At 37.7% G+C, this 24,738-nt stretch overlaps 2 long non-coding RNA genes across 2 annotated transcripts; one reads left to right on the top strand and one right to left on the bottom strand.

The window, feature by feature from the left end:
• Positions 1–10,261: 10,261 nt before the first annotated feature.
• Positions 10,262–13,528, bottom strand: LOC144291539 (uncharacterized). Its single transcript, XR_013358868.1, has 3 exons — positions 13,328–13,528; positions 12,360–12,523; positions 10,262–10,358 (listed from the first exon to the last, which is right to left on the bottom strand). It is a non-coding gene; the product is annotated as an uncharacterized LOC144291539 (long non-coding RNA).
• On the top strand, positions 13,474–23,719 carry LOC144291540 (uncharacterized). The gene is made up of 3 exons (XR_013358869.1): positions 13,474–13,699; positions 20,918–21,085; positions 21,676–23,719. It is a non-coding gene; the product is annotated as an uncharacterized LOC144291540 (long non-coding RNA).
• The last annotated feature ends 1,019 nt before the right edge of the window (positions 23,720–24,738 follow it).

Genomic DNA, 24,738 nt, shown 5'->3' with positions numbered 1-24,738 from the left:
ACCTGCTCCCCCCTTTCTTCTCCTCTTCTTCCCCTCTGCATGGAACTGGAGGATGTTCCGGATGGCAAACAAAACAATACCATGCTTCAATGACTGCAGTGATGGAAAATAATTCTAGACTTGGGAATTTGGTAGAGTAAGTTTTGAAACCATGAGAAAATAAACACAAAAATAAGCAACCTGAAAAGAGAAAGAGAAAATGTGCAAGAACATTGCATTTCATTGCTACAAATATCAGGGCTAACATACCCTTGAACTTTTCAATTGATAAGACAGAAGCTTTGATAAAAGATCAGTTCTTGCAAATACAGGCTACTAAAATCAGTGTCATTGACATTTTACCTGTAGGGAAAAAATTATTAACATGAAGGAATTGTGGGAAATATAACCAAGGACGTCCCAATTACCATAGTGACTGGATTGGTTTGCCTATTTCCCAAAGTAGAATTTTGAAGAACTAGGCTTAGTGGAGCTGAATTAAACAGTAAATAAGTGGATATAGACAATTTGTATAGTAATGGATTCTACACTTAGTTTAAAAATTTTAAATTTAAAAATAATGTTCTGTAAAAATGATCTCTTTTTTTAAAAAGATTTTATTTATTCATGAGAGACACAGAGAGAGAGAGGTGGGGGGTGGGGGGAGACACAGGCAGAGGGGGAAGCAGGCTCCATGCAGGGCGCCCGACATGGGACTCGATCCAGGGTCTCCAGGATCAGGCCCCAGGCCAAAGATGGCGCCAAACCCCCGAGCCACCCGGGCTGTCCCAAAATGATCTCTTTACAAGTACTTGGGTTGGATCATTATTTCCCATCACAAGAATTATTAGGTAGTTAACAAAGAATTTCTTGTTGGATCCTAACCAAATTTAAATATGTAATTTGTCTTTATGTTATATTTGTTTTTAAAGCTAACCATGAGGGAAAAAGCTTAATCCACACTGAAACTCTGCTAAAGGCAGATCCCTGGGTGGCTCAGCAGTTTAGCACCTGCCTTCAGCCCAGGGCAGGTCTATCTTGACCTTGGGATAGTTTTCTGATTTCCTCTCCTGTAGCTTCCTACCTCCACCCCATCCATCCTGCATACTGACATAAGAATCATCCTCCCATGGTGTGTGTGTGTGTGTGTGTGTGTGTGTGTATAGGAATACTGCTCAGCCATCAAAAGAATTATATTCTATCATTTGCAATGACATGGATGGAACTAGAAGGTATTATGCTAAGGGAAATAAGTCAAACAGGGAAAATCATATGATCTCCCTCATATGTGGAATTTAAGAAACAAAACAGAAGATCATTGGGGAAGAGAGAGAATAAGAAAACAAGACAAAATCAGAGAGGGAGACAAACCATAAGAGACTCTTAATCAGAGGAAACAAACTGAGGGGTCGCTGGAGGGGGTGAGGGGATAGGGTAAATGGGTGGTGGACATGGAGAGGGGCATGTGATGTAATGAACACTGGGTGTTATAGAAGAAATCACTGACCTATACCTCTGAAACTAATAGTACACTATATGTTAATTAATTGCTTTTTTTTAAAGCGTCATCTTCCTAAAGGATAACATGATATTCTTCCTCCAATAACTCCAAACCCTAGAGGCAAAAAAGAACAGTGTCATCAATTTCACAAGGAGTAAGCAAACTAGTTAGAAGGTAAATGGGAGAGATGGAAAGCACTAGGGTTTATTTTTTTTTTTTTAAATTTTTTTTTTAATTTTTATTTATTTATGATAGTCACAGAGAGAGAGAGAGAGAGGCAGAGACACAGGCAGAGGGAGAAGCAGGCTCCATGCACCGGGAGCCCGATGTGGGATTTGATCCCGGGTCTCCAGGATCGCGCCCTGGGCCAAAGGCAGGCACCAAACCGCTGCGCCACCCAGGGATCCCAGCACTAGGGTTTAGAATTCTTCAGAGATCACTGAAGTGGGAACTATTCTAGAATTGGGAGGGGTGGGGCTTGAAACAAGCATCGAAGAAATAGGGAGTATTTGACTAGAAGAGAAGTGGCTAGGGAACATTTGTCTTCTTTTAGGGAACAGTGAGCAAAGACACAAAAGTATTTTGGAGCAGCTTGACAGGCAAGGAAGACTGTGGGGAAAGGAATCCGAAGGATATCGTAGGCCCTGATTATCAGCTTATAGATCTTTGTACTTCGGGTTTTAGGAAGCCATGGAAGGTGTTTAGACATGGTAATGATATTATTATTGAGAAAGACTCACTTACTGGAAATAGGACAGATTGGGTGGGGATGGCCTGTTTGAAGTCAGAGAAACTGGTTAGGAGACTGTGGTCTAGGTGTGTGTAATGACCTTGAGTAGGTGAAGACAATGAGAAGAGAAAAGTGGAGGCAGATATGAGAAGCCCTGGGAAGGAACTACTTACAGGATTTGGAAATGAAATGGGTGAGAGGGAGCAGATTAAAAGACGACTCTAGGATTTCAAGTTTGATGACGAGGAGAAATGGAGGAGGTGTCAGAGAAAGCAGTATGGGGTTGACAAAGCACATATGAATGAATGACTCTTCCTGTCTATGAGTAACTACATGCTGAGTGAATGTGACATATAACTGAATTAATGTGATATTTGAGGTGACTATTGAAGTTTGTCCCTGTAGAGACGTATGGGTATATGTTTGTTTGTATGTGTCGGGACATGGATGGAGGTGGGGATGGGTACCACTGCTAAATACATGAGTGGAATGTTCAGTGGCGAGTAGAGCAGGTTGTCTAAGTGTGAGAGGACAAAGGCGTTCATTTGTGCCTGCAGGTGCCAGTTACTGGTGCCTTGTGATACTGGCAACTCTGATATATGTTCTTAGGTTGCAAACATAGTCCAAGCAAGAGGACCCTAGAAGGCAGAAGTTTCATTTTTAAATAGTTTTGTCTCTTGGTGTGATAAGGTGGAGGGATAGAAAATCATATCATAATGCTAGCTGGTTTTTGTTTCATTTTGTTTTTGGATTCTCATGTGCTCTCATACTTCCATATGTGTACCTCGTTGTCTTGTGATCATATTTGCTTGTCCACCTTCCCCACCTAACTGTGGGCTTCTCAGGGGCAGAACATGGGTCTTTTATCTTCAAATCACTAGTGCTTTGGTCCTGGCATAAAATAAGCAGCAAATAATGCTGGTTCTATGAAGTAGGGAGGGAGTAGAGGTGTAGTAAGTGCAGGACAGGAGAGATATGTCTTCTCAAGGCAGGAGAGAAAAGAGAAGAGACCCATGTAGAGACATAATTTAAAAAGTTTAAGTCAAAGGAAGAGAGCACTCATGCAGGATGGTTTCACTTTCTTTAGTAAAGTGGTATCCATGAGGTGGAAGAGGTGACAGGGTCTGAAGAAAGCCACTGAGTGTCTTCTATGAGTGAGTTACTATGTAGACACTTCACATACACTTTCTTTGAAAGTCCATAACAATACTATAAAGACATTATTATTCCCATTTTGCTGATAAGGAAATTAAGGCTTAAATAGCAACACGCTTATTACAAGCTCATATTAAAATCTGGGTCTCTTGATTGCAAAACCTGCATTTCCTTCCACATGCCCCATTACTGAAGCATTTATAGGAAATGTATAAAGGATTGGAAAGATGAAGAAAAATATTATTGAGCAGCAGCAAGGGTCTAGTAAGGGTGAGTGAACTTAAACTTGCTCCAAATCAGGGCAGCAAAGTTCTGTGACTGAGAAAAACAGAAGCAGAAAGCTGTGGAATCAGGGCTTCCTGCCTGGTATGGCAAGGGAAGTTTAGGCCAGGAGGATATGACCAAGGACAGGGTTGAAGGAGCTGTTCATTACTCATTTTAGGTCATTAAATCTAGTTTCTTTAACAAAATTGGAACCCTCTGAAATGTTTCCTCATTGTGTCTTGCAAAATGCTAAGGGCCAATTCAACACTCAGTAACTACTTGTGGACTGATCAACATAAAACACTGCACAAACTCAGATTAAAATGGAGACGTATGCTAACTAAATCCAACATTATTTTGGAGTTGTGTGCTTTGCCTATTAAGATGCTATTAAGGAAAATATGCTATTAAGCCAACCTGATTTGATTAATAGTAATAATGAAAAAAATAATAATGAAGCTCTTTGTGAAGGTAAATCTGGCTGAATAGACATGCCTGGATCAGACTAAATACAAGAAATCTAATAGCTAATCTTTGGTGAAAAAAGATTTTGGCAGATGTGTTTTCCCTTATATTGTGTTGCTCTAGGAAAGTAGGTAATAACAAATATTTTTGAGTACTTATTTGTGGTAGGCTGTGTTCTAAGTACTTTACATGCACTAGTTTATTTAGTCCTCTTAATGACCCTAGAGGTAAATATTATGACTCCCATTGCACAGATGCAGAAACTGAGACCAAAAAGTTGACTACTCGGGGATCCCTGGGTGGCTCAGTGGTTTAGCGCCTGCCTTCAGCCCAGGGCATGATCCTGGAGTCCTGGGATCAAGTCCCGCATCAGGCTCCCTGCATGGAGCTTGCTTCTCCTGCTTTTCCTGCTTCTCTCCCTCTGTGTCTCTGCCTATGTCTCTGCCTCTCTCTCTGTGTGTCTCTCATGAACAAATAAAGTCTTTTTTTTTAAAAAAAAGTTGACTACTCAAGAATACAGAGCAAATCAGTGGCAAATTTATAATTTAAACTTGATGTTCAGCTCCTAACTCCATATTCCTAACAATTTTGCCATTCTCCAAATTCTGACATTTTCTATTTTATGGGACAAACAGCTTCTTTGTGTTTGATGAGAAATATGAGTAACCTTTAACAAATCTGAAGTGTGTCCTTCCTTAGTGGTTGGATATATTCCCTTTTATCCAGCACCTGTTCTGTCAGTTGTGCTCAGAAGGAAATCCTCTTCTTACTCATTTGTGTGACATTTGCATCTCAGTGGTTCTTTGACAAAAACATTCAAAACCTAAAGAAAACTACTATGACAAAAGATGTCTTCTTATGTCTTTCCATAAATAACAGCAAGGCTGAGTCTGCGAGTTGTCAGAGTTCTCTCTGTTTCCACTCAGTTTGCTTTAGAAATGGTGTTTGAAAAATCTTTTAAAAAGGCATTTAATCTGATGACCGTTGTAAACTAATCTTCCCTTTCTTCCTCCTTCCCTCCCTTTCCTTCCTTCCTTCCTTCCTTCCTTCCTTCCTTCCTTCCTTCCTTAATTCCTTTTTTCCTCTATTTTTACCTTTCTGTGTTTATTTTTCCAACTTTCTTGAGAGATAATTGACATATAATACTGTGGTTTTTTAAGGTGTACAATGTAATGATTTGATACATGTATATATTACAAAAGAATTTCAACAGTAAGGTTAGTTATACCAATCTTCTCATATAAATATGGTTTTTTGTGAGTATATGGTGAGAACATTTAAGATCTACTGTTGTAGCAACTTCCAAGTATACAATACAGTATTGTTAACTAGATTGACCATGTTAAATATTAGACCCCAGCATTTACTACTCTTTTTTTTTTAATTTTATTTATTTATGATAGTCACAGAGAGAGAGAGAGAGAGGGAGAGAGAGAGAGAGGCAGAGACACAGGCAGAGGGAGAAGCAGGCTCCATGCACCAGGAACCTGACGTGGGACTCGATCCCGGGTCTCCAGGATCGCGCCCTGGGCCAAAGGCAGGCGCCAAACAGCTGTGCCACCCAGGGATCCCCTGGAGGAGGCATAATATTAATAAAAATTTATGTTAAAGAATAATTCTCTAGAACTTTTTAAAGCTATACTTTAAATTCTTACCAGAGGCTCTTTTTTTTCTTCAAGATTTAATTTTTAAGTAATCTTTACACCCAACATGGGACTCCAACTCACAACCCTGAGCTTAAGAATCACATGCTCCCCCAACTGAACCAGTCAGGCACCCCCTTATCAAAGACTCTTAAATACTTCATCCAGTGTTTGAAATTCAGTTCATTCTAGGGCAGCCCAGGTGGCTCAGCGGTTTAGCGCTGCCTTTGGCCCAGGGTGTGATCCTGGAGACCCAGAATCAAGTCCCACGTCGGGCTCCCTGCATGGAGCCTGCTTCTCCCTCTGCCTGTGTCTCTGCCTCTCTCTCTCTCTCTCTATGAATAAATAAAATCTTAAAAAAAAAAGAAATTCAGTTCATTCTAATTTAAAGAAATTGTGATTTTAATTGCTTATAGTACCTTACAGAATGACTAATACATATAACAAACTCATTTCTAATTGGAATTTGCTGGTTCCGTTTCCAAAGCAGAGCATTACATCTGACATAAATAAATGAAGATGTAATCAACTATTATCTACTAAAGAATATATAGCACACATAAAGTTAAATTCTGTTGGCCAGATCATTGCCCACCAGAAAAACATCTTTAATCTTCAAGACCTTATCAAATTTCTTGTTTGTTTTGTATTGCTAGGTTTGTATCCTTCTAAAAGAAGGCACATCCTCTTAACAATGCAGGCATACCCATATCTGACACACCCGTATGTGCTAAAGTATTGTACTTTCAATAGGTCTGTGTGCATGTATAGGTTTATCATTCTATGTCATTAACACATATTTTTTATTTCTTTTTGCCCATGTACTTGTGGTTTATAATCAATTTAGTAACATTTCCATGCTAAAGTTTTATAATGAATGTTGTCAAATTTAACATGTACTTAAGTTTTTTTCTAAAATTTCTAAAGCACAAAATGTTTGACAAATAGTGCTAAGAAATGAATAGATAAAATAAACATTGAATTCCCTGGCAAGTAGGATTTTCCCCACCCCAACTTTCTGAATTTTATACTAGAATGATTTTAAACATATGTGGTTATAAGCTTATCAGATTTCCAAAAAGGAACCTTCTATAAAAATCACACGGGGCCCCTCAGCTGTGTTTTCTTCCATTATTTATAGACAAATTGAAAACAAATGTTCTTTAAGAAAAAGTACAATGAACTGAAACCAGCTGTTAGGATGGACTTTTTCTCTAGAATTCATCTGTAATACAGACGTGTAGTAAAACAGAGCGTAAGTCTCAAGAAATCATGCCATATTTAATAGTAGTTTTAGTGTCAATTTAGAGATATAAGTGTTACTGTCTGTTGTAACAAGACTTCAGTGCTTCATTTAGTATAATTAAATAAGCAAGTGACATGGGATAAATGCAAATATTTTCATTTGGAGGTCTTGATCGCAAAAGATGTTTTAAAAAGAAGACACTTTTTGAAAACTCATTTGAAGTGATTTAATGAATATTATAGAGATGGTTCTACAGCTATTGTAGACTACTGAATAGCCTACAGCTATTGAGTGCTTGCTCATAAAAAAGATCACAGAAAAGGTAATGAATAGAAAAGCTGAGAAAATATATACATAAAATGTTGGATGACTTTCTTGTCTTAAACATAAAAATTCTTATATGTAATAACATTTTACTTAATTTAGAAAAAGCATATTAAATTAACAGGAGCTTAATTTTTACATTAAACAATCTATTAAGGTACTATGGAAAACATTTTTTTCTTTTATGAAAAAGTATCATCCTTTCTGGATGCAATACCTTGAGAAGGACATAACATCACTTTATATAGAATTCCTGCCAAGAATTCATAATCTGAGTTTATAATGAGGGAAAACTCAGGCAACTCTAAATAAAGAAAATTTTGTTAAATAAATAAGAGAGAATGAATTCTTTAAAAATATCAATGTCATAAGAGACAAAGAAAGGAAGGCCTAAGGGGATTTTCAAAATTAAAGGACACTAAAGGAGTTGACAACTAAATGCAATAGGTGACTTTAGACTGGATTCAGTTCTGAAGGAAAAAGTGTTATGAAAGATTATTGAGGCAAGTGAAAAATTTGGAATATAAATAGTAGGTTAGAAGTATTGCATCAATGTTAAATTTACTGAAGTTGATTAATTGTACTGAGGTCATATGAGAGAATATCTTTATTTTTAGGAAATACATACTGAAGCACCTGGGGTGGAGGGCTGTGATATATACAAATTAGTCTCAAATGGTTCAGAATGATCAAGAAAATGGAGCAAAATGTTAACAAATAGAAGAATCTGGGTAAAGGGCAAATGGGTACTCTTTTTACTCTTGCAACTTCTCTGTGCATCTGAGTTTACTTCCAAACAGAAGTTAAAAATTAAAATCTAAAAATCATCTTAATTGAAAAAAGATAATTTCTGGTGAACATGAACTCATTTTAGATAAATGATGTTTTAGGAATACTATACCTATAATCAATCACCTCGTGTCATCAAACTTTGGTTGAATAATCCATGACTGAAAGAAGGAATATAATTGACATGGATAAATTACTTTAGCTTTTCATTTCAAATTCTGTGGTAACTGACATGAAAAAAATAAGTAGAGTATGTTGACTAAGTCTTTTAGTGATCAAGATTGTCCTGTACACCTCATTTTGTAGTGGCATAAATTTCAAAGGATCTTTCTTTTGTAGTTTTACCCTGCTGGTCATCAGGTTGTAAAAGAGTCCAGTAGTCCTCAAATTTCTCTCCAGGAGATATGTATAGATTCTAACAGTCACATTTTCTTTACAATTTTATTAAAAAGTGATTGCCTATAACATATTTCATGAGAGCAAATTTTAAGGTTTTTAAAAAAATTGATTTAAGTAATCTCTACACCCAATGTGGCACTCAAACTCATAACCTAGAGATCAGGAGTCACACACTCTTCTGGCTGAGCTAGCCAGATGGCCCTTAACTATTTTTAATTATATGAGATTTGCCACCTGAGAAACCCAAAGTCCTTCGTATAACTTTCTTCTGGAAAATATGGTGGGCAATCTTGTCCCCGTTATAAGATACATGATAAAGAACCCAACTTCCCACTTTATTTTTGTTTCACCAATAGTTCCATACTCAGCTATTTGCTCCCCATTTTCCCCTATTTTCTTCTGGTTTGTGGTAAAATCATTTAAAAAATTCAAATACATAAAAAACGTTTTATTCATTCTATAAAATCAGCTTGTCATTAATGATGAAAAAGTTCTGGAGTGGAAAAGAGTTGTTGGCTTTGACCATGCAATTTAATTTGTTTGACATGTCTGATATCAAAATAGCTACTCTAGCTTTCTTATACTATTTGTATGTTTTTAATCTCCTTTTATGTCTAAGTTATCTGTTTCTTTATATGTATGTGTACACAGCATGTAGTTGGATTTTGCATTTTCATCTGGTCTAATAAAGTTTGCTTTCAAATTGGGGTGTCTCTGTAGAGACAGATTAATAGAGGACTCTTTAGAAGGCTGCTTTTATATATGAGCTTTTCCAGGACAAATCAGGTATTCTGAATGGACTTATTAAAAAACCTTTAGCCTCACTGGTAATCAAAGATATGCATATTATATTAACAATGGGATATGATTTCCCTGGTAAACATAAGGGCAAAGAGGGTTTTAAAATGCTAATCTCAGAGTGCCTGAGGATGAAGTGAAATAGGTAGCACTGGTGAAGTGTAACTTGGTACATATTTTTGGAGGGCAATAGACAAAAAGGGTTTCAAAATTGCTTATATTCATGGATATTCATCACACAGTTATTTATCTTAAAGATCTGAAACAAGCAAATAATGAAGGAATATTATATTTTCAGAGAATATTAAATAACATGGGAAAATGCTTTTGATACAATATTGAGTAAAAAGGACAACTAAAAATTACACTTTTAGGATTAGAGTTTTGATAAAAAATTAAAGTAGCATTTTAGAATATGATGTCATATACATGGGTGCCTGGGTGGCTCCCTTGATTAAGCATCTGCCTTTGCCTCCGTTCGTGATCCCAGCATCCTGGGAATGAGCCCCACATTGGGCTCCCTGCTAGGAGGGGAGTCTACTTGTCCCTTTCCCTCTGCCCCTTACTTGTGCTGTCTCTCCCTCTCTCTCAAATAAATAAAATCTTAGAATACTGTGTCATATACAATCATAAAAATGTGTAATGTACATCTCTATTTTTTTAATCCTAGAATTAAAAAAAAAAAAAAAAGGATTTGTTGGTTTAGCAAGGAATACTCCAAAATATCCAGGCCAAAAAATAATCCATTTGAGGATCTCCAGGGATGGAAATTCCAGAACTATTCCTTGTGTTTTTTAACTATGGAAATCTGAAAAGTTTTAACTGAAGTCTCCCTGATTTAATTTAAATCTGTGTCTCATTCTGATTTGCAATATTGTAAACATTTTTCAAAATTCTCCTCCTTAAAAGAAACTGTAAAGATATTACTAAAACCACATTAGCCACCTCTTTTATCAAATATCTTTATTGTGATCTTTTTTTCTCATTATTTAGCATTATACCATTTTTTAAATGTGTCTTTCTTCCTCGAATCTGCTTCAACCCTGTAAATTTACTGGTAGGACCCTGCAGCAAAAAGAAAAATCATGTTTGTCATGAACTTCTTTCCCTTCTTATGCCTTCTCATTTATTTTCTACCTTTGCTGGAATATTGAAGACTTTAAGAGGATCCCAAAAATAGTTGTAGTAACAACAATGGGTTTTTTAAAAATTTCTTGTTTATCTTGGATAATTTAACTGTCAGAGGACGGAAGGGATGGATTTATATATGCTGGAAACATGCCATGTGGCAGCACTGTGAAAAGTGCTTTACATGTATTACCTTGTACAGTTTTACAAAACCTTTGCCGAGTAGTGATCATCGAGTAGTGATCATCGTTCCTGTATTAAGGAAAGGACAGGGCAGCCCGGGTGGCTCGGCAGTTTAGCGCCGCCTTCAGCTCAGGGCCTGATCTTGGAGACCCGAGATTCAGTACCATGTCAGGCTCCCTGCATGGAACCGGCTTCTCCCTCTGCCTGTGTCTGTGCCTCTTTGTGTGTGTGTGTCTCTCATGAATAACTAACTAACTAACTAACTAAATAAATAAATAAATAAATAAATAAAATCTTAAAAAAAAAAAAAAAAGGACAGGACATCAAGAGTTATACAGGTTAGGTAATTCGTCAAAATCAAACAGTGTATCTACATCAGACTGGATTCAACCTCAGGTATGTCTGAGCTCTTACTGCCATACAATGCAGTTTTTTAAAAGAATAAAATCTCAGTTGGATCTTTTTAAGCTTGATCTGAAATGCTGAAATTAGCATTTTTAGTATATCATCAAAGCTTTCAATTAGGCAGAATTTTGTTGTTGTTGTTGTTGACCTGATTTACAATGAGTTAACAGCAAGGAGAGTTTCCACTTTATTTACTTCCACATGTCTGTCATGGTGGTTCCATAGAACCTTGAGGTTCATATAATTACCTATAGTCACCCTTGGTGGCAAATGGTAAACTACTGACCAACTAGAAGGATTTGAAATATGACTGCTAGAATAGCCTGTCTGCGGATATATGAGGAAGATTTCAGTGAGGTTCAAGGTCAGGGACATCACAGAACTACAGAATCCTCCTAATTGTTTAGAAGGGGGACATGGTGGGGATGACAGTGAACAGTAAGGATCCCTCCCAGGCCATAGCGCCTCTTGCTTCCCTGTCTTTAATAACTGAGAATGACACTAAAGATGATAATTTAAAATTATTTTATAAAACTTGTTTTTATGACATAGTTAGGCATATAAATAACATAGATAATATAGTATTTATTTGCATTCTGGCATTCTGCTTAAGACATTAAACATTACAAATACAATTGAAACCCTTTCTGTATCCACCCCAATCCTGTCCCTACCTTCCCTCTTTCCCCAGGGGTAGTATATGTTTGATATTTATCCATATTAATAATTATAGCTTTAAAAAATAATTATAGCTTTAATTCAGTCACTTTCACTGATGTATAGTATTCCACTCTATGAACATATTATAATTTATTTACCTTCAAATTGATGGGCATTTAGGAGACAAAGATAAGGCTGGTGGAATGTTTGATTAAAAGCAAGTTATTTCTAGTCTTATTTTTGTGTTGGGAGATGGGATCAACAGATGTTTATTTCGATAAATAAATAAATAAATGTAAGCCTAACATTCATAGCCCAATGATAACAATGTGTCATGGACCAAGGATAATGATTAATCCAATTAATGCATACCAGATTTCTTTCTTTCTTTTTTTTTTTTTTTAAGATTTTATCTATTCATTCATGAGAGGCACACAGAGAGAGAGGCAGAGACACAGGCAGAGGGAGAAGCAGGCTCCCTGCAGGGAGCCTGATGTGGGACTCAATCCCTGGGCTCCAGGATTACACCCTGGGCCGCCCTGGGCCGAAGGCGGTGCTAAACCGCTGAGCCACTGGGGCTGCCCACATACTAGATTTCTAATAAAAGTGACAGCTGTGTTAGTTTGCTAAGGCTGCCAAACGAAGTACTACAGACCAGGTGGCTTAAACAATAGAAATTTGTTTTCTCACAATTGTAGAGGTTGGAAGTCCAAGATGAAGATGTTGGCAGGGCTGGTCTCTTCTGAAGCTTCCATAGATGGGTTTATAGATGGCCATCTTTTCCTCCTTGGATAATTCCTCCATGGCTGTGTCTTCCTATGTCGGGCTCCTAGTCTCCTTTTCTTATAAGGACACTAGTCACAGAGGATTAGGGATCACACTAATGACCTCATTTTAACTTAATTACCTCTCTGAAGACCCTGTATCCAAATACAGTCGCATTCTGAGGTACTGGGAATTAGGACTTCAATATATGAATTTGGGGGGGCACAAGTCATCCTCTAACAACTGGTATAGATAATGCTTCAAAGACATTCCTTTAAAGGTCTCTTTGTACAAATAAGTGCAGGTTTCCCAGGGAATCCGCTTAAGTATAGAATGGCTAGATCATATTACAGAATATTATTAAATGAATGATAGCAACGATGTTCGTACAGTGAGAGTTTGAAAAAATGATTATAGTAGCTAGTATTTCTCAAGTGCCAATAACTATATTATGCAAAATGATGTTTAATTTTTACAACATCTATTTGAGGTAGGTATTATCATTATTCCCATTTTACCAAAAAGGAAGCCGAAGCTTATAGAAATTAAGGAATCTTTCAAAGGGCCTGCAGGAGCTATCGATAAAGCCAGGATTCTAACCCAGGTCTGCTGGTTTCCAAAGCCCATGTTTTTATAATCTAGTAGCTTCTGTCACAGCTTCATTTGGAGAGCGAACACACACACTCCCCCTACCCTTAGGAAGTGCCACCCCAGAGCACAGTTAGCCACTGGTTCAAAAATCCATTTATCAAGCCGCACTAGATGTGACTGGAAATGGAATGACAACACTTTATGAGAAGAGCCCAGGCAAAGAAAAGAGGTACAAATTCCCTGAAAAACAATGCCCAAAGGCACATCTGTGTTAATTTCTAAAAATAGAAAAGCATAGAAACCTTGTGGCTGTGGAGCCCTTGCTTAAAGAGCAGAGGCACCACATCCTGTGACGCCAAGAAGTGGTGGCGGAAGTCCCCGTGAACAATGGCCACAGATGCCAGCCGAGGAGAGAACAGTGCAGGGGGAAGGACCGGGTGTCACCCCCCAGCTGTGGGACGTGCAGAGGAAGGAAGTACAGGACGAGCTACAGCTCGGGCCTCCGCGGGTGGCTGTGAGCATCATGCAACCTCATAGATGCAGGGCGCTGGGTGTGGCACCTGGCACAGAGTGCGCGCTCGGTTCAGGTTGCTTAGCACTGCTGTTATTCTCTTTATGTGGTCCGTTTCCCCATGACACACAAGACAGAAACAGCAGCCTCTTCGAAGGAGGAGGTAAGAATTAGGTCTATTAGTAAGTCCTCCTTTACTATACTGTGGTGGAGATGTGTGTTCCATTAATCTAATTAACACAATCTTTAAGTAACAGTTTTGCAAATAGATCCTGGACAACACTTGGGGGGGGGGAAAGTGGTACTTTTTTACTTTTATAACATGAGAAGTCTGAATATGTTTGCCTTATCACCCTAACTCAAGCTGGAAAGGAAAATTCAAAATTTCACTTGAAGCATAAGCACTAGTAATGTTTAGCCAATGAAGATTCAGTTCTTGGGGTGGGGATACTAAATATACAGGGTCAAGTGATTTGAGATGATTTTTGCTCTTTTTTCCTCTCACTCCTTCCATCTCTTCAGCCCAACTAGAATTTTTTCTCTTGAAAAATTCTAAAAAGGGGGCACTTGAGTGGTTCAGTGGTTGAACATCTGCTTTTGGCTCAGGTTGTGATCCTGGGGTTCCTGGGATCGAGTCCCACAGCTGCTTCTCCCTCTGCCTCTGTCTCTGCCTCTCTCTCTGTGCGTCTCACTCCTTCCATCTCTTCAGCTCAACTAGAATTTTTTCTCTTGAAAAATTCTAAAAAGGGGTACTTGAGTGGTTCAGTGGTTGAGCATCTGCTTTTGGCTCAGGTTGTGATCCTGGGGTTCCTGGGATCGAGTCCCACAGCCTGCTTCTCTCTCTGCCTCTCTCTCTCTCTGTGTCTCATGAATAAATAAAAATAAAATATTTTAAAAATTCTAAAAGATCATAGAATTAAGGGTAGGAATAATTAGGTCATTGAAGCCATTTTTCTGCTGAGAAGATATGCCCAAGGTACAATCTATAATGCTTTTCCTAGTGTGGCTTTGAACAATGTGTCTTTTATGAGATAAACAGTTGTAGACATGGAGGCCTCCATTTATATCCAGAACAGGGATGGCACAGGGAGGAAGACGCTCTCAGAGGCACACCTCCCTGAACCAGACCTGATCTGCTGGCAGGAACTCAGAAGGGCAAAAGGGTAGTAAGGACTCCACTTTGATGTGCAGTCACTGCTGTGTGGATGTGTGTGTGTGCAGGGGGGCAGGGCGAGGGTAATAAATACCAGGGAGAGTTTTGCAATGCATGCCTATCAGCTGAGCATTGGACAAACATTTTTGCCACCAGCTATTTCCCCAAGGCTTCTGACAGTTTGTGCAACTTGTGTAAGACATTCCTGAAAGAGAGGAGCATTTGTTCAACTTATATAACTTCTTTTTATATCATAAGACTAAAGCAGTCCTTCCGGGCTCATGTCCTGTTGAACGTAGTCCAATTGAAACTTCTTTCCTTTGCATACTCAGAAACCTGACTACCTGTTTAAATTCCTCCTGATAGCACAGCTTACTGTTTGCCCTCGGTCCTTCTCTGGCCCTCCCATACACACAGATTTCATAATGACATTCCTTCTTCCTCTTGTAATTCTATTTAACTGTTAAAAAAAAAAAAAAGAAGCAACAGCTTATGTTTGAACAATTTCTACAATGCGTTCTTAAATTGAATATGTGTGTAAAATGCATATACTTTTAAAGCATAGGGAATACTATGTGATTCTAGAATTGCAAGGTAGGAGTTTAGCTAATGGAGTTTTGGGGGGATATTATGATGTGTGCATAGCTGGGGACACTACCTCTCTGGAATCTGGGGAATTTGTATTCACGTACTTCCTGCCTCCAGCAAAGGAGTTCAATAAAGCATGTGGAACTTCTTATATTTGTTATAGCTTTTGTTTCCTGACCACTTTTTTTTGAAAGAAATGCTGATAGGTTATGCTTTGATGTATTTTTATTTAGAGGTTTTCTATACAAATTGGTTTAAGGTGTTATGACTGAGTATAAGTTCTCTGATAATCATTATTCTACTCCAGTGCTGTCTAGTACTTCTTTTGTGGCCTCATAAGATTGCCAATTCATCAAAGCAAACTTGGTGGGTGAGGGAGTGACACACACCTCGTTTAAAGGTTGACAATGGGGATGCCTGGGTGGCTCAGGGACTTGAGCGCCTGCCTTTGGCTCAGGTCCTGATCCTAGGGTCCTGGGATTGAGTGCCATATTGGGCTCCTTGCGGGGAGCCTGCTTTTCCATCTACCTATGTCTCTGCCTCTCTCTCTCTCTCATGAATAAATAAATAAAATCTTAAAAAAAAAAAAAAAGATTGACAATGTATGGTTTACCTTTATGGAGACATTCCTACTTGCCTTTCATGGAAGCCCTTGAGTTAAGAGCACAGATGGTATTGATTCATCTGACACGTGAGGCCATCAGGCTCAGGGAGGTGAAAGGCTTTGGCCCAAGTCATGCAGCTAGTAAGTGGCACAGCAAGTCTTTTCACCCCAAAAGCATTTTTGCATAATCAGGCTAGTTTCTACTATTGTTGTAGTTACCGTGTGCTAGTCACTGAACTTAGTGCTTCGTGCACATTATTTCAGTGAATACTGCCTGCTACCAAGGAAGATGGCATTCATTACTGCAGAAGAGGAATCCAAGACTCATATCACCCAGAATCTTCTCATTTAGAACCAGGTCATTTAATGTGACCTCTTTGAAGCCCTTCAAACTATAGCACACTCAGTTTAACCTATGTCTCTCATTAAATGTTAGATCCCTTTCCCTTCTCCATAATACCTGTTGGTGCCAGGGTGGGCTTTGCTTTAAGATCATGAAAATAGAAGAAAGAAAATGCACACAGGTATGACACGGTAGTGGTGGAGATTTGGCTGTCACGAGAATGCTCGGTGGGGTACTCTGAACCATGTACTGGGAAACCAAGAACAGTATGACACTAATGCAGCCTGAACCCAAAAGTGAGAAGTGAGGAAGACATGAGCCGTCTGTGCTCAGTACAGCTGTTCCCACAGGGAAGAGGCCAATGTGAACTCCAGGCTGTCTCAGTGTTGCATCGCTCTGTGTTTATAGTGTCCTGGCATTCTCGACATTGACTGGAGAAGCCTGTCCCATAATTCCATGAAGGGTTCTCAACTTGGGGCTATCTCTCTCTCTCTTTTTTTTTTTTTTTTAATTGTTGCTATTGCTGCACTGTTGGTATTATCTGTGAGCAATCTTAGTGGATTTGGTAGGCATTGGGACCAAACTGCACTGGGAAATTCTGGAAGTGGAAAATCTGAGTAAAAATCTTTAGGAAAATACAATAAAGTGTTCCCAAGAGTTAAAATGAATCAGTTGAATATGTGTGGCTTATATTCTTAAGTTTAAAATTAAGTTTCACGGCGCGGCCTCTTATTCATGAGGTTGGCTACAAAAAAATTACCATTATTTTTGAAACCTTCTATTTCAAATGATATTGGGTTTTTAATATTATTCCAAAGTAAGAAATGTGATGTATCAGAGCTACTATTGACTCTTATAGGTTTCAGCTTTTCCAGCTATAAATGGGAATGAAAACATACCTGCTGAGAGGTATAGATTTATTTTAAATTATTGGAGACACCCAACAAAACTATCATCACGAAATTAAAATGGTTATTCAGAAGAACTGAATGTCTACTCTACAAGCAGAGTTAGGTTGATATCCTAAAGAATAACTGACTGAATATCATTTGTCTTATGTGCAAATAAAGTCTTTTCTCTCTGTGGACTGGTTTCTTTTTGTCCAAAGAGAAAGCTAATCTGAAATTACTGAAATGGAATAATCCAGATACAGACACTGTTCATGTGAGTGTGGTCATATGTGAGGGCCGGATAAACTTCTGAATGGACAAGTCAGGTTTGGGCAAGGAAATAGAAACCATTCTTTGTGTTCCAGATATAAAGAGTTTAATTGATAATTAGGAACTTGTACAACTTTTGGAAGAGCTGGAAGGAGGGGCGGAGGGGTTCACCAGTGCTGCCACTGAAGGTCAGAGAGGCTGCCCCGAAGGTCAGAAGACATGACACTGATGCCCACAGCCTGAAACACATGGAGTAGTTTTCAAAAGCTTGTTTGCAAGCCTCTGCACTTCTTGAGAATCTCCGAGAAGCCCTCACTAACTCTATCAGCCTCGTGGGTGGATGTCCAAACCTGGTCTGTGTGTATGTGTGCAAATACCTCCAGAAAATCAGAAAATTAGCAGGAAATTAGCTTCACTTTCCACGTCTATCCCAGGTCCTCTTCCATAACTCTGCAAGAGGATTCCAGTGCAGTTCTCAGGCTTGGAAGAGGTTGTTGGTGGTGCCAGCTTGGCAGTAGCCAATCTAACACACAAGGCTATTTTTCTAAATTCTTAAAAAATAAAATTTGATATTTCACTGAACAAAAATAGACCTTGGCATAACTGACTTCCTTCCTTCCTTCCTTCCTTCCTTCCTTCCTTCCTTCCTTCCTTCCACAAAATATGCTTTGAATAGCCAGGCTATTGCTATGTGCTAGGAAAACTATTGTACCAAGATAGGCTAATATTTGTTCTAGTCAGGCAAACCATTAATGTACAAGGAAACTCCACAAAAAATAATAGCTTTTGATGCTCTGAAGGACACAGGTGCCATTGGGTTGTGGCATTTTAGATTGATTGGTGCCTCTCTGGTATTTCACATAATGCCTCTATCAGACTTATCTGGATGTATTTCTTACTCACTTTGTGAAGTTTTAAGCTCTTGGGGGACAGGTAAGGTAGCCTACTTCTCATTTTATTCCTTACAAGTTGTACAGTAGAGCAAGCACCAAATAAATGTTATTCGTTGGGCAAATGTGGACCACAGTTCAGAATTCCATACAGAGTCACGTGGTTCCAGGTGAATCAGATGGATGAAATATTTTAGTTTTGTGTGTGATTCACATACTTATGTAAACAAACCTACGTGGTAGGGATTGGTCATATATTCCTCTGATCCTTTTGTTGAATACCTGGCATCTAAGCCTTGACAACTCTGATTCTCAGAGTTCTGATAAAACAATCCTCCTTTGAGGGGGTGGATTATTCTAGGCTAACTGCATGAAGGCGGCAGGGTCAAATGTAACAGAAACTATCAGAAGATAAAACAGGTCAATTAATATATTAGACTAGAGTTCCATTACACCTTGTGATCTCCACTTAACAGTTTTCTTCTCAGAGAATTTTTCCCTGAGCAGCATGATGCTTCTCAAAAATGATGCAAGTGAAAAATTAAAGCCCATCACAAACTCAGGAGAATAAATGTTTTGGGTTGAATTGTTCAGATTAAACAGCTATATCAAATGTAGTAATTGACATGTGAGTGGAGTAATTGTGTACCTCTTGTGAGAATGATCCATATGGTGAAACACAGATAGCTCAAACATGGGGATAACGTTGGGGATAATGTTGAAAGCCCACATCTTCCTGAAAAGCAGATCATATAATGAATTGTGTCAATCGTTTCCTCTTACCTGTTGTTTGCAAATGTAAATCTCCTCTCTTCTTTTGTATTTCATCAAAATTGAGATAGCTGGAAGAAGAAATATGCCAAGAGTTAAGTTCTTCATCTTTTTGGCTGTCTCTCCACAAAAACATATCCTATATCATCTCTTCTGCTGGTGATTGTGATTCTCCCTGGTAAGAAACAGTCTTGTACCAGGGATTGATTGGGAAGACCAGGTTGCAAATTTTGCTGCTGTCTGTAAACACATTGTTAAATGTGGCTAGTTAGAAGGCAGCCAATTCTGTGAACCTTTCTGTGGCTTACCATTTCCCCTTCTGCTTCCCAACTTCCCAAAACTATTAATGGCACATTTTGCCCTAGCCTGTGTTGCATCCAATGATAAACAGATGGATCCCAGCCACAGCATGAAGATGGGAAGTCTGTTTGGGCACAATATGTTTCATATTCCTATCCAGCTGCCTCCTGCTTCCGTCTTCATAGAGTCTGCTGAAAAATCAGGACTTCTCATTGTAATCTACAACCCCCACCGCCCCGCCCTTTCCTCCTCTGTGGCTGTAAATTATTTCTCCAGTAGTGATTTATGTAGTATCTTTAAGGAAGAAAGTCTGGCAGCAACACGAGGAGAAAGATATTCTGGGAGAGCCACAAGAGCACCCCTAACCCTTCCCGCCCCCCCTGGCTAGGTAATGTCCTGGAGCATTAAACCATAGTTCTCTTTGATTTTTTGACTGTGAAAGAAAACAAAAACTTATTCCCTCTCCCACATCCTTCTCCCCACTTCAGACCAAAGTACATTTAATTACTTCTCAGTGTCATGTTAAGATGTGCTGATAATTCTTCTGAAAAAGATCAATTTAGTCACAAGAGTAGTGTTACTTGAGTAGGCCCTCGGATCACCATGCCCCATGCCGCATATCTCATTTATCCATGTTGAACCATTTAACCTATTAAATCGGCTTGACTTCACTTGTCTCTACTAGGCATATGACGGGAGTTACATGGTAAGGAAACATTTCTGGGGAATTTTAATATCCAAAAAGTATGGATTGCTCTGTTGGTTTTATTTTATTTGCTGTGACAACCAATTAGTCAAAATATTTACTGGGTGCCACTCTAGGCAAAGCACAATTTCATATGCTATCATGAAATCTACGTCATACCCTGGAATGGCAATGATCACTTAGATTTTTTTTTTTCTGTAGTGGGTGTAACGACCTACCCCTCCTTCCTACTTTAGAGCAGTGTCTAGCACATTGTAAGCAATTTTGACTGGAGAGTGTCATGCAGGTTGGAGACATAATCTTGCTTTATAAAGATTAATATGAGAAGCTGAATTTCAAATCAGAAGGATAGTGAATAAACATGAAATTGGCACAGAGAGAATTAGTTTCGAATAGAAGGCTTCAAGGTGGTAATCTTTTAGAGCTACTACCTGAAGTCAGACTGTTGTCTATCAAGTGGTCTCATAACATGGCATTTAGTTTCATGAATTTATGATGATCTGAACTTGTAGGATCAGAAACTTGGCTCTATCACTGTGTGGAAAATGAATCCTTTCATAGGAGCGGATTCATAGGTCAAGCTCATAGAGACTGATGTATAATCACAGTGTCCATTTATTAATTTAGATTTAGAAATAACTGGCAGAAAGATCCAGATTCAAATGCTTTGGTTAGCATATTTTCATTTTTTCTCTTTATAGATAGACATACTTTTGTTATGTCATACAAATGATACTCAATTTAAGCCACTGTAGGTATTTTGTTGTTGCTGGTGGTACTTTGCAGTCAGATGCAATCTTGATATTTCTTGTTCTTTGACTCAAAAAATGTTTCTCCTGGATCTTTCCTCTTCCACATGAGTTTAGGATCAGCTTAACGAGATAGACCTATGTACATCGAGAAGGAAAAAAAGAAAAAAAGAAGAATCTATTGTGATTTTTAATTGGAATTGCATGGAATTTAGAGATTGATCTGGGGGAAATGAATGTGTTTCTGATGGTGGATATACCCATCTACGAATATTTTATGTATATGTAAGTAATTTTATGTTTATTTTATGTGCATATAGATATATTTTTAAATCAGGTCTTATTTTATGTCTTTCAATGATGTTTTAAAGTTTTCTTATGTAGATCTTTCTCACCTTTCTGACATTTATTACAAAATGTCTTAAATGTCTTTAATAGTTAAAAATTACATTTCTTTACCATTTATTATTGGTGCGTATCAATGAACTTGGTTTCTGTACATTCCAAGTAAATTTACCAACATATTAGTTCTAATAGTAAATTCTATATTACTTAATAGTGTATAAATTCTCTTAAGTTTTCTACACAGTCATATCATCTGCAGACCAAGACAATTTATTTTTCTCCTTTCCAGACATGGCAGAAACATTTAAAATCCTCTGAATATTCACACGCTTCCCCCCCACACACATTTTTAGCCCTTTGAAGTTAAGGCCATGTAACTTGCATGTAAGTTCTCAAATTTAGTTATTCATATTTTTCTCTTAAGATTAAAAAACCACTGCATGTGTAATGAGCTCTTTTTATGTATTCCTAGTATCAGTAGTTAAGACTTCTAATGTACTTTTTTTTTTTTTTTTTTTTACTCATGATAGTCACAGAGAGAGAGAGAGGCAGAGACACAGGCAGAGGGAGAAGCAGGCTCCATGCACCGGGAGCCCGACGTGGGATTCGATCCCGGGTCTCCAGGATGGCGCCAAACCGCTGAGCCACCCAGGGATCCCCTCTAATGACCTTTTAAATACCTACCTTAAGGTCCCCGGGTGGCTCAGCCGGTTGGGCAACTGACTCTTGATTTCAGCCTGGGTCATGATCTCAGGGTCGTGGGATTGAGCCCAAGTTGGGCTCCCTGCCCTGTGGGGAGTCGGCTTGAGGATTCTTCCTCTCCCTCCCCTCCGCTCCTGCTTGCATGTGCACCTAATTTCTCTCTATATATAATGGGTAAAGAAATCTTTAAATAAATACCTACCTTAGCTTATCTTACATTAATGACAGTACTTTTATTTGTTCAGTTCTAAGTATTTTCTAATTTGTATTGTGATTTCTTCTTAAGTCCATGATTTAGAAGTATTTCAGACATGAATTTTAAAAATCACTTATTTAATCTTCTACTTTTAATTAATTATATTAAAAAAATATGATCTACCAGATGTCAGTTCTTTCTTACTAGCCGAGATTTACTTTGTGGTGTCATGTGAAGCAAAATTTTCTAAACATTCCATTTGCACTTGAGTAGAATTTTTGTATCTTAATTGGCAAATGCAGTGTACTGGATAGGTTTCCCAAATTTTCTATATCCCTATAGATTTGTTTTTAACAGCTTTAATGAGGTATAATTTAAATGCTATAAAATTCAATGATTTAAAATTGCATAATTCAATGATTTTTAGTAAATTTATAAATTGTGCAAACATCACTACAGTAATTTTAGAACATTTCACCTTAAAAAGATCTCTCCAGTCTGTTTGTAATAATCCCTGTTCCCATCCTTATTGATTTGTGTAGGCTTGGTCCACCAGTTTCAGAGAGGCATGAATATGAGATGGCTTTGTCAAATTTGTCTTTGTAATACTGTAAATTTTCACTTTTCACATTTTATAGCTATTTTATTAAATACATACAAGTTTAAAATTGTCATATTTTGTAGACAAATTGTTCATTTGATCATTATATTGTATCCATCTCTAAAAATTCCTTTTGTCTTAAGGCCAGTTTTGTTTGCTGTTACTCTAGCTACAACAACCTTCTTTGGGTTAATATTTACTTGATATATCTTTTCCATCACATTAATTTAAATGTTCATGTCTATAAATTATATGTATATCTGCTGGAATCAAGACATGTTGTATTTAGTCTTTCTGTCTAATCTGATAATCTCAGTCTTTTAAGAGGGAAGGTAATACATTTACATTCAGTGTGACTGTTGCCATATTTGCTTTATTTTTTTTTAAGATTTTATTTATTTATTCATAGAGACACAGAGAGAGAGAGAGGCAGAGACACAGGCAGAGGGAGAAGCAGGCTCCATGCAGGGAGCCCGATGTGGGACTCAATCCCGGGTCTCCAGGATCACGCCCCAGGCTGCAGTCGGCGCTAAACCGCTGCACCACCTGGGCTGCCCGCCATATTTGCTTTAATTTCTATATATTATTTGTTGCCTTTTTTTTTTTTTTTTTTACTGTGCATTTTCCCTTCTTTTCTTCCTTTTCTCCCCCTACTTCCTTTCCTGCCTTTTTTTAGTTGACTGATTTTTTTCCCCAATTCTCCACCAATTCCAGTTTGGAAGTCTTATCTTCTATATAAATACATACATACATATACTTGTATGTGCATATGTGTATGAATATATATGTATGTGTGTGTACCTGTGTATAAAATCCTTGACTTATCTTTTACCTTAAAAGTTATTGTCATGTAGCATTTTAGTTCCATCCTGATTTTTACTCTTACACTGCAAAGTATTTTTAAGATTTGCACATGTTTACCATTTCTTGGCATAAAACTATCTCTTGCATGTTATGTCTGCCTTCTGAGTTTGAGCTCTTCTTCCTGAAGTACATATGTTAGAAATTTCTCAATGAGAATTTGATAATAGTGAAGACTTTGATTCTTTGTGTGTGTGGAAATGTCTATTTCATCCTTATTACTGAATAAAAATTTGTTTGAAAATAGAATCCTGAAATACCTGGTATTTTCTCTCAGCGTGGTGAAATTATATTGACTTGTCAGCTGTGTCTTCTGTTAAGAAATCTGATATAAATCCATTCTTCATCTATTTGATTTTTTAATCTTTGCTGTTTTTATGGTCTCCCCTTTATCTAGATGTATATTTATATTTATTTACTCTGTTCAGCACTCACCATGCTTTCTGAATGTAAGAATTCACATCATTCATCCATTCTGGAAAAACTTTAACTACTAGATCTTCAAATTTTACTTCTCCCTCATATTTTCTATATTTCTGAAAATCCTGTGATGGATTTTCTCATTTTATATTCTATGTTTTTTAAACTCTCTTCCGTATTTTTAAATCTCTTTCTGTGTTGAATTCTGAAGTGTATTCCATAGAGTCCTGGTCTTTTAATGTTTTTAGTTACTTATTTTAGGTCTTTAATCAATTTAAATGTATGATTTAGTAGTATCTAATTTAGAATTTCTAACTATTTTAATTTTGCTATTTAATTCTGTTGCTGTGTTTGTTGATTCCCAAATGTGGTCGATTCCTCATATATTTTATAATTGTTAATTATGTGGGGATCATTTTTAGTAGGGCTTTGTCTATGTGAATTTTGTGCATCTTGAGTTGAGGGTGTATTTCTCCTTAAGGTTTATATTTGCCCTGACAGAATTTCCAGGGATATAGAGACATAGGGCCAATTTGTGTGTTAACTTTAAGGTTTGGGGTCTGAGACTATGTTGGTATTAGATACATCTTAATTTCTAGCTATGTGTGAAATCTTAATTTCTAGCCAATGGTTATTGATACCCAAGTCCAGACTGAGCTAAAAAGGTATCTGCCAGTTAGTGCATCCTTTAGTGCACCTATACTTTTCCAGCTACTTTTATTATCTTTTCTTTTCCTCCTACAACCAAATCTCCACACTCTATTCTGCTTCTATCTGGAGGCAGAGCCTCTTGTTCATTTTGCCTGCTTGAGA

This window comes from Canis aureus, chromosome 20 (assembly GCF_053574225.1).
Source record: "Canis aureus isolate CA01 chromosome 20, VMU_Caureus_v.1.0, whole genome shotgun sequence".
Lineage (NCBI taxonomy): Eukaryota > Metazoa > Chordata > Mammalia > Carnivora > Canidae > Canis > Canis aureus.
Note: the sequence above shows the minus strand (reverse complement) of the source record. Positions and strands in the feature narration are given on the sequence as shown.